The 19,409-nt window shown below is 45.9% G+C and overlaps 1 protein-coding gene across 3 annotated transcripts in view; it reads left to right on the top strand.

Annotated features, from left to right (window-relative positions):
* The window catches only part of LOC134990740 (transmembrane and ubiquitin-like domain-containing protein 1), a 74,610-nt gene that overhangs the window by 31,213 nt on the left and 23,988 nt on the right, over nt 1-19,409 (top strand). The window lies entirely within an intron of this gene.

The following is a 19,409-nucleotide window of genomic DNA, read 5'->3' on the forward strand; positions in this document are numbered from 1 at the left end:
CACCAATGGTTAATCCTAGCCAAGTGGGAAGGTCTGCCTCAGCGGCTCAGGTCTCAAATGATGATCCTGACTCCGGAGGTCCGCATTTGTCCTGGTGGCTCCAGGATCAACAGTTGAGCAGGGGCCTTCCCTTCTGGATTCCCCACTGGGTCCTCCTGACGAAGGAAGCCAGTCTGCGGGGATGGGGCGCGGTGTTCGAGCAACACTCTCTTCAGGGTCGCTGGACCAAGGAGGAGTCTCTCCTCCCCATCAACATTCTGGAACTGCGGGCAGTGTTCAGTGCCTTGACACTAGTCCTGCCTCTGTTAAGAAACAGGCCTGTTCAAGTACAGTCGGACAACACCACCACGGTGGCATACATAAAGCATCCAGGCGGCACTCAAAGCCGAAAAGCAATGATGGAAGTCTCCAGAGTTCTTCATTGGGCGGAACACCATCTGCCAGCTTTATCGGCAGTGTTCATTCCGGGTGTCATCAACTGGGAAGCGGATTTCCTCAGTCGTCAGGACGTACACGCCGGACAGTGGAGCCTTCATCCGGAGGTGTTTCAACTCCTAGTGGACAAGCAGGGCTTACGAGACGTAGATCTGATGGCGTCTCGACACAATCACAAAGTTACGGTCTTCGGATCACGGACAAGGGGTCCTCAAGCAGCGTTCTTGGACACACTGGCAATTCCATGGAAATTTCGACTGCCATACGTGTTCCCTTCAGTGTCACTCTTGCCCAGGGTTCTGCGGAAGTTCAAGCAAGAAGGAGAAATACTACTTCTAGTCGCTCTGGCGTGGCCCAGACAGCATTGGTTCTCAGACCTGCAGGGTCTCTCGATGGAGCGTCCTCTACTACTTCCTCAACGCCCAGACCTCCTAGTTCAGGGCCCTTGTGTCTACCCAGACCTGGCCAGACTGGCTTTGACGGCGTGGCTCTTGAAGCGTCACTCCTGAGGGCAAAAGGTTTCTTTGAGGCGGTCATCCAAACTATGTTGAAGGCCCGTAAACCGGCTTCGGCTCGGATTTACTACAAGGTCTGGAACTCTTACTTCAGCTGGTGTGCTGCTAAGAACTACGATGTTTACAAGTTCAGAACCCCATGGCTTCTGGCTTTTCTGCAACAAGGCCTGGACTTAGGTCTTCCTCTGGCCTCCCTCAAGGTTCATATTTCTGCCTTGTCGGTGTGGTTTCAGAGGAAACTTGCATCTATTCCTGACGTTCATACCTTCACTCAGGGTGTCTTGCAGATACAACCCCCCCTATGTCCCTCCTGTGGCTCCATGGGAACTGTCTGTTGTTCTTAATGCCCTGCAAGGGTCTCCCTTTAAGCCTCTTGATTCGGTGGACCTGAAATGGCTTACTATTAAGGTCCTGTTCCTGTTGGCTATTGCCTCTGCTAGAAGAGTGTTGGACTTAGGCGCTTTGTCCAGTTGTCCGCCCTTCCTGATATTTCATTGCGACCGGGTAGTTCTCCGTACTCGCCCTGGTTATCTGCCTAAGGTGGTGTCATCTTTCCACCTTAACCAAGAGATTGTGGTTTCGGCCTTTATCTCTCCTTGTTTGTCTTCCAGAAAGGTATTTGGATGTGGTATGGGCTCTCCGTATATATGTGGAGAGGACTGCCTCCATTAGGAGGTCTGATTCCCTCTTCGTACTGTTTAGTTTTCACAAACGTGGCTGGCCTGCAAACAAGCAAACCTTGGACATATGGATTAGAATGGTGATTGCACATGCTTATGCGCAGGCTTGTCTACCAGCTCCTGCTGCTATCAAGGCCTATTCTACTCGGTCTGTTGGACCTTCTTGGGCGGCCCGCTGTGGCGCATCCCTGGAACAATTGTGCAAGGCGGCTACGTGGTCCTCAGTGAACACGTTCATCAGGTTCTATGACTTTGATACTTCTGCCTCCCAGGATGCTTCCTTTGGACGCCGGGTTCTTGTGTCCGCTACAGTGCATCCCCTCCCATGAGGAACTGCTTTAGGACATCCCCGATGTTATTCCCTGTGGAATCACAGTGTACCTCACAGCAGATAGAAGACTTCAAGGGCTGCAGCTCCATCACCTCCCCCAGCGGCGCTGTATACTCCCGCGTCCCTGGTTGCCGGGTACTTACAGCGGAGGCTCCGGTTCTTCACCCAGGGCACACACACTAACCGAAGTTCTCCGGGATCGCATGGCCGCACTCAGGGAGGAGGTAAGAGGGTCCCCCAGGTGGGGCCCGCTGGAAATCGCGATCCGCAGCAGCCATTAGGAGGCGGGCCGCGTGCACTGATGTGGACACTGTGGCCGAACAGGGACCCCACTAGACCACCAGGGCAAGGGGCACAGGTCAGATTAGGCTATAATCTATTTTATTAAGGCCCGCAGTACCCGGTGGTGAAGTCCAGCAAGGGGATAAGCTCTGGCCTGTAGCCCCTCCCCCAGCCCCTGGGCGCCATTTAGAGTAAATGTTCCCGCCCTGGAGCTGCATCTCTCTGTCTCCCTCACGCCCTGTCGGCGTTTGGGCGCAATTACACAAAGCTGCGCTGATTCTGGGACTGCTGGGCTCTGTCTCCTCTGTAAAGCCGCCTGCATCATCAGCGCTGTGCATTTACAGGACACTTAAGTATTCTACATGTCGTTTAGACAGTGTTAGTTAAGAACAAGTGCATAACTACAGGGATATTTACTACAAGTACCCTGTGATATACATCCAGTCTTTACTGTGCATTGTTATATCTGTATACATTAATATCTATATGTAGATTTACTAGTCTCTATCTCTATCATGTCCCCCCTTTCCCTACTCTGCCCCACACTATACACAGTCTTAAGGCCCATACACACGAGCCGATTTTGAGCTCAAACTCGGCCAGTGTGAATGGGCGGGCGATGAGCACTGATGCGCGCTCCCGCATCATCGCTTACCACCGCCGTCCATCAGGCTGTTTTACCAGCTGAGTGAACCACTTTCAACAGACTCCTAGTGTGGAATGTGGTTCACCCCCGGGAACGTCGCTGGGCACAGTGAAAATCGCTCAGTGTGTATGGACCTTTCTGGGTAAGTTGTGTGATGTAGAGTGTGGCTGGAGACCCTGTCGGCTACATGGCTAATGGCCGTGGTGGCACTGAAAGGGTTAACCCTCAGTGCCCGGCGCCATGTTAGTGTACAATATGCGCTTGGTGCCACTTGTAAATGTGTACTTGGCTCTAGGCGCCATCTTTAAAATGTATAGGCGCTAGGCGCCAAGTTTTCTAAAATATTGAAAAAGTGCCTTTTTGATGTGCCGTGGCCCTGGACCTCTCCGGGGGCAGCGGCAGTGAGTGTTAACCCCCGGCGCGCTGGCATGTGTGTGTGCGCCGGGGGAGAAGGCATCGCTCAGTGCTGACTGCCGGGGACCGGGAGCTCCACTCCCGGCGCCTGCGGCAGAGAGGGAGTCGCCGTAGCCGGGAGAGTTGTCCCGATGCTGCAGGGCTGTGTGTACTCCTGGTGCCTCAGCACTACGGAGGTGGCAAGCCGCGGCAGCCGGGACGAGTGTGCTTGGCTGCAGGGGTGTGCTGCTCACATGGGACTCCCTATGCAGCGGGGAGTGTGTAGTGCATCGGACGCTGGGGACCGGGAGCTATGCTCCCGGCGTCTCAGCGCTCCAGGGAGACAGAGCCACAGTGGCCGGGACAAACGTCCCCGGCTGCCGGGCTTCAGCAAGGGGCAGTGGATTGGGAGGCTGCGGCGATGCAGAAATTTTAGCCACACTGGGTGACGCGGGGGCAGCAGTGGTGCAGGCAACAATTAGCCCCTGCTGCAACCATCTTCCCTAACCCCCCGGTGCACCCTGCTGACCCTGGGGAGAGGCCTAGCAGTGAGGCTGCAGGACTAAGGGAGCCCAGCGCTAAGCGCTTGGGCACAGTAAATGCAAAATAGCAATGGTTCTTAAATGTCATAAATATTGTATGGTGAGGCACTGCAGTGCCTGGGTATGTGGAGCCTGTGCCCTGCACAGTGTATATTTAAGCAACAATGTGTATAGTGTATTTGAACTGTATTTAAAGTGTAATGCACTTAATTGGTTGTGTCCCAGGAGGAGAGGGGGGGGGGATCCGTGGCTGTGCAGGCTGTCGGATTGCCCCAGTCCTTTTCCCCAAAAACGGAATGCCTTCCCCTCTAGCCTCCCACATGGAAGTACCATTAGGAGAGAGACGAGCAGCTCAGCTTTAAAACAAGGTGAGTGGTTTTCTGGAGCTCCATAGGGATCACCCTTGGTGGGCAGGAAACCCTGACCTGGGATCTAGGCTGCCCGAGCCCGAATTCAGGCTGCAGATAGTGAGCTGGGCCCTCGGGCAGGTTCCTGGAAGTAGTTTAGGTGGGAATACTTCCCCCAGCCATAGACAGAACGACTCCCGGGAGGCTACCAACACTCCAGGATAGGACGGTCAAAGGAGAGTGACCACTCCCCACTGTCTATAGAGGACAATGGTAGCTGTGCATGTGGCCAAGGCATTCACAGCACCTGAGTAAACAATTGGTTGAGAACAACAGGGTTGGCTTACCTCTTGTGGTATGTGTATTGGAGTAAGATAAAAAGAGGAGGCCTGTTACCCTCCAGAGGTGGTATTCCAACTACTTTCTGCTGTAAACATCTTGCTGTATTGCTGTTGCCCCTAGAAATAGGGAAGAGTCTTTTTTTAAGACTGGCCAAATAAACATTTTCTGCCTCAAGACGACCGCTTCATCTTCTGACCTGCGGGGCTAGGCGAAACCTAGCTCCGTTTTCCAGTTGTCCAGGGTGTACCCAGCGTCTCCAAGCTCCGCCTCCCTGCAGCTACCGTGCAGAGGCCTAGTCAAGTGACTAGTGAGGATTCGTCAACATCACACAGGTGTGGTAAGACAGCATGTCGGCACATACAGAGCAGAACTGTGATTCCAGAAGTCACAGTTACAAGGAGTGGTGGTGGCAGCATAATACACGCCCACTGTGCAGTGGGTGGAGCCACTGACGGTAAGCGGGAATCCCCTAATTGGCCAGGTCCCGTGTGACCGAAATCTCCATTCTGTGACTGGGGGCGGACGCGAGGCGGTGAGTGCTTTCGTACGGAACCATCCAGTCACAAAGGCCATGCACCATTTTAGTTGCCCTTCTTTGTACAGTCTCTAATGTATTAATATCCTTTTGAAGATATGGCCTCCAGAACTGGAAGCAGTATTCTAGATGAGGCCGTACCAATGACCTATACAGTGGCATTATCACTTCTTTCTCTGCTGCTGATTCCTCTCCTAATGCAGCCAAGCATCTGACTAACCTTACTCATTGCCTTGTTACATTGCTTACCTGCTTTTATGTCACCTGAAATAGTGACTCCTAGATCCCTTTCCTCCTCAGTAGTTCCCAGTATAGTGCCATTAATACTATATTTATCCTTTATGTCACCTGAAACAGTGACTCCTAGATCCCTTTCCTCCTCAGTAGTTTCCAGTATAGTGCCATTAATACTATATTTATCCTTTATGTCACCTGAGATAGTGACTCCTAGATCCCTTTCCTCCTCAGTAGTTTCCAGTATAGTGCCATTATACTATATTTACCCTTTATGTCACCTGAGATAGTGACTCCTAGATCCCTTTCCTCCTCAGTAGTTCCCAGTATAGTGCCATTAATACTATATTTATCCTTTATGTCACCTGAAACAGTGACTCCTAGATCCCTTTCCTCCTCAGTAGTTTCCAGTATAGTGCCATTAATACTATATTTATCCTTTATGTCACCTGAGATAGTGACTCCTAGATCCCTTTCCTCCTCAGTAGTTTCCAGTATAGCGCCATTAATACTATATTTACCCTTTATGTCACCTGAGATAGTGACTCCTAGATCCCTTTCCTCCTCAGTAGTTCCCAGTATAGTGCCATTAATACTATATTTATCCTTTATGTCACCTGAAATAGTGACTCCTAGATCCCTTTCCTCCTCAGTAGATCCCAGTATAGTGCCATTAATACTATATTTATCCTTTATGTCACCTGAAATAGTGACTCCTAGATCCCTTTCCTCCTCAGTAGTCTCCAGTATAGTGCCATTAATACTATATTTATCCTTTATGTCACCTGAAATAGTGACTCCTAGATCCCTTTCCTCCTCAGTAGTCCCCAGTATAGTGCCATTATACTATATTTATCCTTTATATCACCTGAGATAGTGACTCCTAGATCCCTCTCCTCCTCAGTAGTTCCCAGTATAACACCATTAATGCTATATTTATCCTTTATGTCACCTGAAATAGTGACTCCTAGATCCCTTTCCTCCTCAGTAGTTTCCAGTATAGTGCCATTAATACTATATTTATCCTTTGTCACCTGAAATAGTGACTCCTAGATCCCTTTCCTCCTCAGTAGTTTCCAGTATAGCGCCATTAATACTATATTTATCCTTTATATCACCTGAGATAGTGACTCCTAGATCCCTTTCCTCCTCAGTAGTCCCCAGTATAGTGCCATTATACTATATTTATCCTTTATATCACCTGAGATAGTGACTCCTAGATCCCTCTCCTCCTCAGTAGTTCCCAGTATAACACCATTAATGCTATATTTATCCTTTATGTCACCTGAAATAGTGACTCCTAGATCCCTTTCCTCCTCAGTAGTTTCCAGTATAGTGCCATTAATACTATATTTATCCTTTGTCACCTGAAATAGTGACTCCTAGATCCCTTTCCTCCTCAGTAGTTTCCAGTATAGCGCCATTAATACTATATTTATCCTTTATATCACCTGAGATAGTGACTCCTAGATCCCTTTCCTCCTCAGTAGTTTCCAGTATAGTGCCATTTATACTATATTTATCCTTTGTCACCTGAAATAGTGACTCCTAGATCCCTTTCCTCCTCAGTAGTTCCCAGTATGGCGCCATTAATACTATATTTATCCTTTATATCACCTGAGATAGTGACTCCTAGATCCCTTTCCTCAGTAGTTTCCAGTATAGTGCCATTAATACTATATTTATCCTTTATGTCACCTGAGATAGTGACTCCTAGATCCCTTTCCTCCTCAGTAGTTTCCAGTATAGCGCCATTAATACTATATTTATCCTTTATGTCACCTGAGATAGTGACTCCTAGATCCCTTTCCTCCTCAGTAGTTCCCAGTATGGTGCCATTAATACTATATTTATCCTTTATGTCACCTGAGATAGTGACTCCTAGATCCCTTTCCTCCTCAGTAGTTCCCAGTATAGCGCCATTAATACTATATTTATCCTTTATGTCACCTGTAATAGTGACTCCTAGATCCCTTTCCTCCTCAGTAGTCTCCAGTATAGTGCCATTAATACTATATTTATCCTTTATATCACCTGAGATAGTGACTCCTAGATCCCTTTCCTCCTCAGTAGTTCCCAGTATAGCGCCATTAATACTATATTTATCCTTTATGTCACCTGTAATAGTGACTCCTAGATCCCTCTCCTCCTCAGTAGTTTCCAGTATAGTGCCATTAATACTATATTTCTCTGACGTCCTAGTGGATGCTGGGAACTCCGTAAGGACCATGGGGAATAGCGGCTCCGCAGGAGACTGGGCACAAAAGTAAAGCTTTAGGACTACCTGGTGTGCACTGGCTCCTCCCCCTATGACCCTCCTCCAAGCCTCAGTTAGATTTTTGTGCCCGGCCGAGAAGGGTGCACACTAGGGGCTCTCCTGAGCTTCTTAGTGAAAGTTTAGTTTTAGGTTTTTTATTTTCAGTGAGACCTGCTGGCAACAGGCTCACTGCATCGAGGGACTAAGGGGAGAAGAAGCGAACCTATCTAAGTGGTGGTAGCTTGGGCTTCTTAGGCTACTGGACACCATTAGCTCCAGAGGGACCGAACACAGGCCCAGCCTCTGAGCTCGGTCCCAGAGCCGCGCCGCCGGCCCCCTTACAGAGCCAGAAGCAAGAAGAGGTCCGGAAAAATCGGCGGCAGAAGACATCAGTCTTCAACAAGGTAGCGCACAGCACTGCAGCTGTGCGCCATTGTTACTCAGGCACACTTCACACTTCGGTCACTGAGGGTGCAGGGCGCTAGGGGGGGGCGCCCTGAGCAGCAATGTAAACACCTTGGCTGGCATAAATACACCACATATAACCCCCTGGGCTATATGGATGTATTTTAACCCCTGCCAGAACTCACCAAAAAGCGGGAGAAAAGGCCGCCGAGAAGGGGGCGGAGCCTATCTCCTCAGCACACGGGCGCCATTTTCCATCACAGCTCCGCTGGAAGGACGTCTCCCTGACTCTCCCCTGCAGTCCTGCACTACAGAAAAGGGTAAAAAAGAGAGGGGGGGACTAATTTGGCGCAGTTTTGATACTAACAGCAGCTATAAAGGGAAAAGCACATTTTATAGTGGTATTCCTGTCTATATATAGCGCTCTGGTGTGTGCTGGCATACTCTCCCTCTGTCTCCCCAAAGGGCTAGTGGGGTCCTGTCCTCTATCAGAGCATTCCCTGTGTGTGTGCGGTGTGTCGGTACGATTGTGTCGACATGTTTGAGGAGGAAAATGAGATGGAGGCGGAGCAGTTGCCTATTATAGAGTTGTCACCCCCTAGGGAGTCGACACCTGAGTGGATGAGCTTATGGAAGGAATTGCGTGACAGTGTCAGCTCTTTACGACAGACAGTTGACGACATGAGACAGCCGGCTACTCAGCTTGTGCCTGTCCAGGGGTCTCAAACGCCATCAGGGGCTTTAAAACGCCCGTTACCTCAAATGGCAGACACAGACACGGATACTGACTCCAGTGTCGATGATGAGGAGACAAACGTGACTTCCACTAGGGCCACACGTTACATGATTGAAGCAATGAAAAATGTTTTGCATATCTCTGATAATACAAGTACCACTAAAAAGGGTATTATGTTTGGTGAGAAAAAACTGCCGGTAGTTTTTTCTGTATCCGAGGAATTAAATGAAGTGTGTGATGAGGCGTGGGTTTCCCCCGATAAAAAACTGATAATTCCTAAAAGGTTATTGGCATCGTACCCTTTCCCGCCAGAGGATAGGGCACGTTGGGAAACACCCCCTAGGGTGGATAAAGCGCTCACACGCTTGTCTAAACAGGTAGCACTACCCTCTCCTGATACGGCCGCCCTAAAGGAACCTGCCGATAGAAAGCTGGAGAATATCCTAAAATGTATATACACTCACACGGGTGTTATACTGCGACCAGCAATCGCCTCGGCCTGGATGTGCAGTGCGGGCCTGGCGTGGTCGGATTCCCTGACTGAAAATATTGATACCCTAGATAGGGACACTATATTACTGACTATAGAGCATTTGAGGGATGCATTTCTATATATGCGTGATGCACAGAGGGATATTTGCCGACTGGCATCAAGAGTTAGTGCGCTGTCCATTTCTGTTAGAAGAGGTTTATGGACGCGGCAGTGGTCAGGTGATGCGGATTCTAAAAGGCACATGGAAGTATTGCCTTATAAGGGGGAGGAGTTATTTGAGGTAGGTCTATCAGACCTGGTAGCCACGGCAACTGCTGGAAAATCCACATTTTTACCCCAGGTAGCTTCTCAACCTAAGAAGACGCCGTATTATCAGGCGCAGTCCTTTCGGCCCCATAAGGGCAAGCGGGCAAAAGGCGCCTCATTTCTGCCCCGTGGCAGAGGGAGAGGAAAAAGGCTGCAACAAACAGCCAGTTCCCAGGAACAAAAGCCCTCTCCCGCCTCAGCATGACGCTGGGGCTTTACAAGCGGACTCAGGCATGGTGGGGGCCCGTCTCAAGAAGTTCAGTGCGCAGTGGGCCCACTCGCAAGTGGACCCCTGGATCCTTCAGGTGGTATCTCAGGGGTACAAATTAAGATTCGAGACGTCTCCCCCTCGCCGTTTTCTAAAGTCTGCTTTACCGACGTCTCCCTCAGACAGGGAGGCAGTATTGGAAGCCATTCACAAGCTATATTCCCAGCAGGTGATAATCAAGGTACCCCTCCTACAACAGGGAAAGGGGTACTATTCCACACTATTTGTGGTACCGAAGCCGGACGGCTCGGTGAGACCAATTTTAAACCTAAAATCCTTGAACACTTACATACAAAGGTTCAAATTCAAGATGGAGTCACTCAGAGCAGTGATTGCAAACCTGGAAGAAGGGGACTATATGGTGTCTCTGGACATCAAAGATGCTTACCTACATGTCCCAATTTACCCTTCTCACCAAGGGTACCTCAGGTTTGTGGTACAGAACTGTCACTATCAGTTTCAGACGCTGCCGTTTGGATTGTCCACGGCACCCCGGGTCTTTACCAAGGTAATGGCCGAAATGATGATACTCCTTCGAAGGAAGGGAGTTTTAGTTATCCCTTACTTGGACGATCTCCTGATAAGGGCAAGATCCAGGGAACAGTTGGAAGTCGGGGTAGCACTATCTCAGATAGTGCTGCGCCAGCACGGTTGGATTCTCAATATTCCAAAATCGCAGCTGATCCCGACGACACGACTTCTATTCCTAGGGATGATCCTGGACACAGTCCAGAAAAAGGTGTTTCTCCCGGAGGAGAAAGCCAGGGAGTTATCCGAACTAGTCAGAAATCTCCTAAAACCAGGCCAAGTCTCAGTGCATCAATGCACAAGGGTCCTGGGAAAGATGGTGGCTTCTTACGAAGCAATCGCATTCGGCAGATTCCACGCAAGAACCTTCCAGTGGGATCTGCTAGACAAATGGTCCGGGTCGCATCTTCAGATGCATCAGCGGATAATCTTGTCACCAAGGACAAGGGTGTCTCTCCTGTGGTGGTTGCAGAGTGCTCATCTTCTAGAGGGCCACAGATTCGGCATTCAGGACTGGGTCCTGGTGACCACGGATGCCAGCCTGAGAGGCTGGGGAGCAGTCACACAGGGAAGAAATTTCCAGGGCTTGTGGTCAAGCCTGGAGACATCACTTCACATAAATATCCTGGAGCTAAGGGCCATCTACAATGCTCTAAGCCTAGCAAGACCTCTGCTTCAAGGTCAGCCGGTGCTGATCCAATCAGACAACATCACGGCGGTCGCCCACGTAAACAGACAGGGTGGCACAAGAAGCAGGAGGGCAATGGCAGAAGTTGCAAGGATTCTTCACTGGGCGGAAAATCATGTGATAGCACTGTCAACAGTATTCATTCCGGGAGTGGACAACTGGGAAGCAGACTTCCTCAGCAGACACGACCTCCACCCGGGAGAGTGGGGACTTCACCCAGAAGTCTTCCACATGATTGTGAACCGTTGGGAAAAACCAAAGGTAGACATGATGGCGTCCCGTCTCAACAAAAAACTAGACAGGTATTGCGCCAGGTCAAGGGACCCTCAGGCAATAGCTGTGGACGCTCTGGTAACACCGTGGGTGTACCAGTCAGTGTATGTGTTCCCTCCTCTGCCTCTCATACCCAAGGTACTGAGAATCATAAGAAGGAGAGGAGTAAGGACTATACTCGTGGCTCCGGATTGGCCAAGAAGGACTTGGTACCCGGAACTTCAAGAGATGCTCACAGAGGACCCGTGGCCTCTACCTCTAAGAAAGGACCTGCTCCAGCAGGGACCCTGTCTGTTCCAAGACTTACCGCGGCTGCGTTTGACGGCATGGCGGTTGAACGCCGGATCCTGAAGGAAAAAGGCATTCCGGATGAAGTCATCCCTACCCTGATCAAAGCCAGGAAGGATGTAACCGTACAGCATTATCACCGCATTTGGCGTAAATATGTTGCGTGGTGCGAGGCCAGGAAGGCCCCTACAGAGGAATTTCAACTGGGTCGTTTCCTGCATTTCCTGCAAACAGGACTGTCTATGGGCCTAAAATTAGGGTCCATTAAGGTTCAAATTTCGGCCCTGTCGATTTTCTTCCAGAAAGAACTGGCTTCAGCCAGGCGTGTCTCAGAATTGGCGGCTTTATCCTATAAAAGCCCTTACCTAATTTTTCATACGGACAGGGCAGAATTGAGGACTCGTCCTCAATTTCTCCCTAAGGTGGTTTCAGCGTTTCACTTGAACCAGCCTATTGTGGTACCTGCAGCTACTAGGGACTTGGAGGACTCCAAGTTGCTGGACGTAGTCAGGGCCCTGAAAATATATGTTTCCAGGACGGCTGGAGTCAGAAAATCTGACTCGCTGTTTATCCTGTATGCACCCAACAAGCTGGGTGCTCCTGCTTCTAAGCAGACTATTGCTCGTTGGATTTGTAGTACAATTCAGCTTGCACATTCTGTGGCAGGCCTGCCACAGCCAAAATCTGTAATAGCCCATTCCACAAGGAAGGTGGGCTCATCTTGGGCGGCTGCCCGAGGGGTCTCGGCTTTACAACTTTGCCGAGCAGCTACTTGGTCAGGGGCAAACACGTTTGCTAAATTCTACAAATTTGATACCCTGGCTGAGGAGGACCTGGAGTTCTCTCTCATCGGTGCTGCAGAGTCATCCACACTCTCCCGCCCGTTTGGGAGCTTTGGTATAATCCCCATGGTCCTTACGGAGTTCCCAGCATCCACTAGGACGTCAGAGAAAATAAGAATTTACTTACCGATAATTCTATTTCTCGTAGTCCGTAGTGGATGCTGGGCGCCCATCCCAAGTGCGGATTGTCTGCAATACTTGTACATAGTTATTGTTACAAAAATCGGGTTATTATTGTTGTGAGCCATCTTTTCAGAGGCTCCTCTGTTATCATGCTGTTAACTGGGTTCAGATCACAGGTTGTACGGTGTGATTGGTGTGGCTGGTATGAGTCTTACCCGGGATTCAAAATCCTTCCTTATTGTGTACGCTCGTCCGGGCACAGTATCCTAACTGAGGCTTGGAGGAGGGTCATAGGGGGAGGAGCCAGTGCACACCAGGTAGTCCTAAAGCTTTACTTTTGTGCCCAGTCTCCTGCGGGGCCGCTATTCCCCATGGTCCTTACGGAGTTCCCAGCATCCACTACGGACTACGAGAAATAGAATTATCGGTAAGTAAATTCTTATTTTATCCTTTATGTCACCTGTAATAGTGACTCCTAGATCCCTTTCCTCCTCAGTAGTTCCCAGTATAGCGCCATTAATACTATATTTATCCTTTATGTCACCTGAGATAGTGACTCCTAGATCCCTTTCCTCCTCAGTAGTCCCCAGTATAGCGCCATTAATACTATATTTATCCTTTATGTCACCTGAGATCGTGACTCCTAGATCCCTTTCCTCCTCAGTAGTTTCCAGTATAGTGCCATTAATACTATATTTATCCTTTATGTCACCTGAAATAGTGACTCCTAGATCCCTTTCCTCCTCAGTAGTTCCAGTATAGTGCCATTAATACTATATTTATCCTTTGTCACCTGAGATAGTGACTCCTAGATCCCTTTCCTCCTCAGTAATTCCAGTATAGTGCCATTAATACTATATTTATCCTTTATGTCACCTGAAATAGTGACTCCTAGATCCCTTTCCTCCTCAGTAGTGTCCAGTATAGTGCCATTAATACTATATTTATCCTTTGTCACCTGAGATAGTGACTCCTAGATCCCTTTCCTCCTCAGTAGTTTCCAGTATAGCGCCATTAATACTATATTTATCCTTTATGTCACCTGAGATAGTGACTCCTAGATCCCTTTCCTCCTCAGTAGTTTCCAGTATAGTGACAGTAATACTATATTTATCCTTTATGTCACCTGAAATAGTGACTCCTAGATCCCTTTCCTCCTCAGTAGTTTCCAGTATAGTGCCATTAATACTATATTTATCCTTTATGTCACCTGAGATAGTGACTCCTAGATCCCTTTCCTCCTCAGTAGTTTCCAGTATAGCTCCATTAATACTATATTTATCCTTTGTCACCTGAAATAGTGACTCCTAGATCCCTTTCCTCCTCAGTAGTTCCCAGTATAGTGACATTAATACTATATTTATCCTTTATGTCACCTGAAATAGAGACTCCTAGATCCCTTTCCTCCTCAGTAGTTTCCAGTATAGTGCCATTAATACTATATTTATCCTTTATGTCACCTGAAATAGTGACTCCTAGATCCCTTTCCTCCTCAGTAGTTTCCAGTATAGCTCCATTAATACTATATTTATCCTTTATGTCACCTGAGATAGTGACTCCTAGATCCCTTTCCTCATCAGTAGTCCCCAGTATAGTGCCATTAATACTATATTTATCCTTTATGTCACCTGAAATAGTGACTCCTAGATCCCTTTCCTCCTCAGTAGTTCCAGTATTGTGCCATTAATACTATATTTATCCTTTATGTCACCTGAGATAGTGACTCCTAGATCCCTTTCCTCCTCAGTAGTTTCCAGTATAGAGCCATTAATACTATATTTATCCTTTATGTCACCTGAGATAGTGACTCCTAGATCCCTTTCCTCCTCAGTAGTTTCCAGTATAGTGCCATTAATACTATATTTATCCTTTGTCACCTGAAATAGTGACTCCTAGATCCCTTTCCTCCTCAGTAGTTTCCAGTATAGCGTCATTAATACTATATTTATCCTTTGTGTCACCTGAGATAGTGACTCCTAGATCCCTTTCCTCCTCAGTAGTTCCCAGTATAGTGACATTAACACTATATTTATCCTTTATGTCACCTGAAATAGTGACTCCTAGATCCCTTTCCTCCTCAGTAGTTCCCAGTATAGTGCCATTAATACTATATTTATCCTTTATGTCACCTGAGATAGTGACTCCTAGATCCCTTTCCTCCTCAGTAGTTTCCAGTATAGTGCCATTAAGACTATATTTATCCTTTATGTCACCTGAAATAGTGACTCCTAGATCCCTTTCCTCCTCAGTAGTTTCCAGTATAGTGCCATTAAGACTATATTTATCCTTTATGTCACCTGAAATAGTGACTCCAAGATCCCTTTCCTCCTCAGTAGTTTCCAGTATAGTGCCATTAAGACTATATTTATCCTTTATGTCACCTGAAATAGTGACTCCTAGATCCCTTTCCTCCTCAGTAGTTTCCAGTATAGTGCCATTAATACTATATTTATCCTTTGTCACCTGAAATAGTGACTCCTAGATCCCTTTCCTCCTCAGTAGTTTCCAGTATAGTGCCATTAAGACTATATTTATCCTTTATGTCACCTGAAATAGTGACTCCTAGATCCCTTTCCTCCTCAGTAGTTTCCAGTATAGTGCCATTAATACTATATTTATCCTTTATGTCACCTGAGATAGTGACTCCTAGATCCCTTTCCTCCTCAGTAGTTTCCAGTATAGTGCCATTAATACTATATTTATCCTTTATGTCACCTGAGATAGTGACTCCTAGATCCCTTTCCTCTTCAGTAGTTTCCAGTATAGCGCCATTAATACTATATTTATCCTTTATGTCACCTGAGATAGTGACTCCTAGATCCCTTTCCTCCTCAGTAGTTTCCAGTATAGTGCCAGTAATACTATATTTATCCTTTGTCACCTGAAATAGTGACTCCTAGATCCCTTTCCTCCTCAGTAGTTTCCAGTATAGTGCCATTAATACTATATTTATCCTTTATGTCACCTGAGATAGTGACTCCTAGATCCCTTTCCTCCTCAGTAGTTTCCAGTATAGCTCCATTAATACTATATTTATCCTTTATGTCACCTGAAATAGTGACTCCTAGATCCCTTTCCTCCTCAGTAGTTTCCAGTATAGTGCCATTAATACTATATTTATCCTTTATGTCACCTGAGATAGTGACTCCTAGATCCCTTTCCTCCTCAGTAGTTTCCAGTATAGCTCCATTAATACTATATTTATCCTTTATGTCACCTGAAATAGTGACTCCTAGATCCCTTTCCTCCTCAGTAGTTCCAGTATAGTGCCATTAATACTAATCCATTAATACTATATTTATCCTTTATGTCACCTGAGATAGTGACTCCTAGATCCCTTTCCTCCTCAGTAGTTCCCAGTATAGTGCCATTAATACTATATTTATCCTTTGTCACCTGAAATAGTGACTCCTAGATCCCTTTCCTCCTCAGTAGTTTCCAGTATAGCTCCATTAATACTATATTTATCCTTTATGTCACCTGAGATAGTGAATCCTAGATCCCTTTCCTCCTCAGTAGTTCCCAGTATAGCGCCATTAATATTATATTTATCCTTTATGTCACCTGAAATAGTGACTCCTAGATCCCTTTCCTCCTCAGTAGTTTCCAGTATAGAGCCATTAATACTATATTTATCCTTTATGTCACCTGAAATAGTGACTCCTAGATCCCTTTCCTCCTCAGTAGTTTCCAGTATAGTGCCATTAATACTATATTTATCCTTTATGTCACCTGAAATAGTGACTCCTAGATCCCTTTCCTCCTCAGTAGTTTCCAGTATAGCGTCATTAATACTATATTTATCCTTTGTGTCACCTGAGATAGTGACTCCTAGATCCCTATCCTCAGTAGTTCCCAGTATAGTGCCATTAATACTATATTTATCCTTTATGTTACCTGAAATAGTGACTCCTAGATCCCTTTCCTCCTCAGTAGTTTCCAGTATAGTGCCATTATTACTATATTTATCCTTTATGTCACCTGAAATAGTGACTCCTAGATCCCTTTCCTCCTCAGTAGTTCCCAGTATAGTGCCATTAAGACTATATTTATCCTTTATGTCACCTGAAATAGTGACTCCTAGATCCATTTCCTCCTCAGTAGTTTCCAGTATAGTGCCATTAATACTATATTTATCCTTTATGTCACCTGAAATAGTGACTCCTAGATCCCTTTCCTCCTCAGTAGTTTCCAGTATAGTGCCATTAATACTATATTTATCCTTTGTCACCTGAAATAGTGACTCCTAGATCCCTTTCCTCCTCAGTAGTTCCCAGTATAGTGCCATTAATACTATATTTATCCTTTATGTCACCTGAGATAGTGACTCATAGATCCCTTTCCTCCTCAGTAGTTTCCAGTATAGTGCCATTATTACTATATTTATCCTTTATGTCACCTGAAATAGTGACTCCTAGATCCCTTTCCTCCTCAGTAGTTCCCAGTATAGTGCCATTAAGACTATATTTATCCTTTATGTCACCTGAGATAGTGACTCATAGATCCCTTTCCTCCTCAGTAGTTTCCAGTATAGTGCCATTATTACTATATTTATCCTTTATGTCACCTGAAATAGTGACTCCTAGATCCCTTTCCTCCTCAGTAGTTCCCAGTATAGTGCCATTAAGACTATATTTATCCTTTGTCACCTGAGATAGTGACTCATAGATCCCTTTCCTCCTCAGTAGTTTCCAGTATAGTGCCATTATTACTATATTTATCCTTTGTCACCTGAAATAGTGACTCCTAGATCCCTTTCCTCCTCAGTAGTTCCCAGTATAGTGCCATTAAGACTATATTTATCCTTTATGTCACCTGAGATAGTGACTCATAGATCCCTTTCCTCCTCAGTAGTTTCCAGTATAGTGCCATTATTACTATATTTATCCTTTATGTCACCTGAAATAGTGACTCCTAGATCCCTTTCCTCCTCAGTAGTTCCCAGTATAGTGCCATTAAGACTATATTTATCCTTTATGTCACCTGAGATAGTGACTCATAGATCCCTTTCCTCCTCAGTAGTTTCCAGTATAGTGCCATTAATACTATATTTATCCTTTATGTCACCTGAAATAGTGACTCCTAGATACCTTTCCTCCTCAGTAGTTTCCAGTATAGTGCCAGTAATACTATATTTATCCTTTATGTCACCTGAAATAGTGACTCCTAGATCCCTTTCCTCCTCAGTAGTTTCCAGTATAGTGCCATTAATCATATATTTATCCTTTATGTCACCTGAAATAGTGACTGCTAGATCCCTTTCCTCCTCAGTAGTTCCCAGTATAGTGCCATTAATACTATATTTATCCTTTATGTCACCTGAGATAGTGACTCCTAGATCCCTTTCCTCCTCAGTAGTTTCCAGTATAGTGCCATTATTACTATATTTATCCTTTATGTCACCTGAAATAGTGACTCCTAGATCCCTTTCCTCCTCAGTAGTTCCCAGTATAGTGCCATTAAGACTATATTTATCCTTTATGTCACCTGAGATAGTGACTCATAGATCCCTTTCCTCCTCAGTAGTTTCCAGTATAGTGCCATTAATACTATATTTATCCTTTATGTCACCTGAAATAGTGACTCCTAGATACCTTTCCTCCTCAGTAGTTTCCAGTATAGTGCCAGTAATACTATATTTATCCTATGTCACCTGAAATAGTGACTCCTAGATCCCTTTCCTCCACAGTAGTTTCCAGTATAGCGCCATTAATACTATATTTATCCTTTATGTCACCTGAAATAGTGACTCCTAGATCCCTTTCCTCCTCAGTAGTTCCCAGTATAGTGTCATTATACTATATTTATCCTTTATGTCACCCGATATAGTGATTACTAGATCCCTTTCCTCCTCAGTAGTTTCCAGTATAGTACCATTAATACTATATTTATCCTTTATGTCACCTGAAATAGTGACTCCTAGATCCCTTTCCTCCTCAGTAGTTTCCAGTATAGTGCCATTAATCATATATTTATCCTTTAGGTCACCTGAAATAGTGACTCCTAGATACCTTTCCTCCTCAGTAGTTTCCAGTATAGTGCCATTAATACTATATTAATCCTTTATGTCACCTGAAATAGTGACTCCTAGATCCCTTTCCTCCTCAGTAGTTTCCAGTATAGTGCCATTAATCATATATTTATCCTTTATGTCACCTGAAATAGTGACTCCTAGATCCCTTTCCTCCTCAGTAGTTTCCAGAATAGTGCCACTAATACTATATTTATCCTTTATGTCACCTGAAATAGTGACTCCTAGATCCCTTTCCTCCTCAGTAGTTCCCAGTATAGTGTCATTTTTAATACTATATTTATCCTTTATGTCACCTGAAATAGTGACTGCTAGATCCCTTTCCTCCTCAGTAGTTTCCAGTATAGTGCCATTAATACTATATTTACCCTTTATGTCACCTGAAATAGTGACTCCTAGATCCCTTTCCTCCTCAGTAGTTTCCAGTATAGTGCCATTAATACTATATTTATCCTTTATGTTACCTGAAATAGTGACACCTAGATCCCTTTCCTCCTCAGTAGTTTCCAGTATAGTGCCATTAATACTATATTTATCCTTTATGTCACCTGAAATAGTGACTCCTAGATCCCTTTCCTCCTCAGTAGTTCCCAGTATAGTGCCATTAATACTATATTTATCCTTTATGTCACCTGAGATAGTGACTCCTAGATCCCTTTCCTCCTCAGTAGTTTCCAGTATAGTGCCATTAATACTATATTTATCCTTTATGTCACCTGAAATAGTGACTCCTAGAACCCTTTCCCCCTCCTCCAGTATAATGTCATTAATACTATATTTAGCCGTTGGATTTCTGAGACCCGAGTGCATGATTTTGCATTGTGTGGAATTAGACTGTAATTACCACGCTCTCTTGCCCATTCCTCTACTCTACCTTGACCAGAGGTGG

This window comes from Pseudophryne corroboree, unplaced genomic scaffold (assembly GCF_028390025.1).
Source record: "Pseudophryne corroboree isolate aPseCor3 unplaced genomic scaffold, aPseCor3.hap2 scaffold_1189, whole genome shotgun sequence".
Taxonomy (NCBI): Eukaryota; Metazoa; Chordata; class Amphibia; order Anura; family Myobatrachidae; genus Pseudophryne; species Pseudophryne corroboree.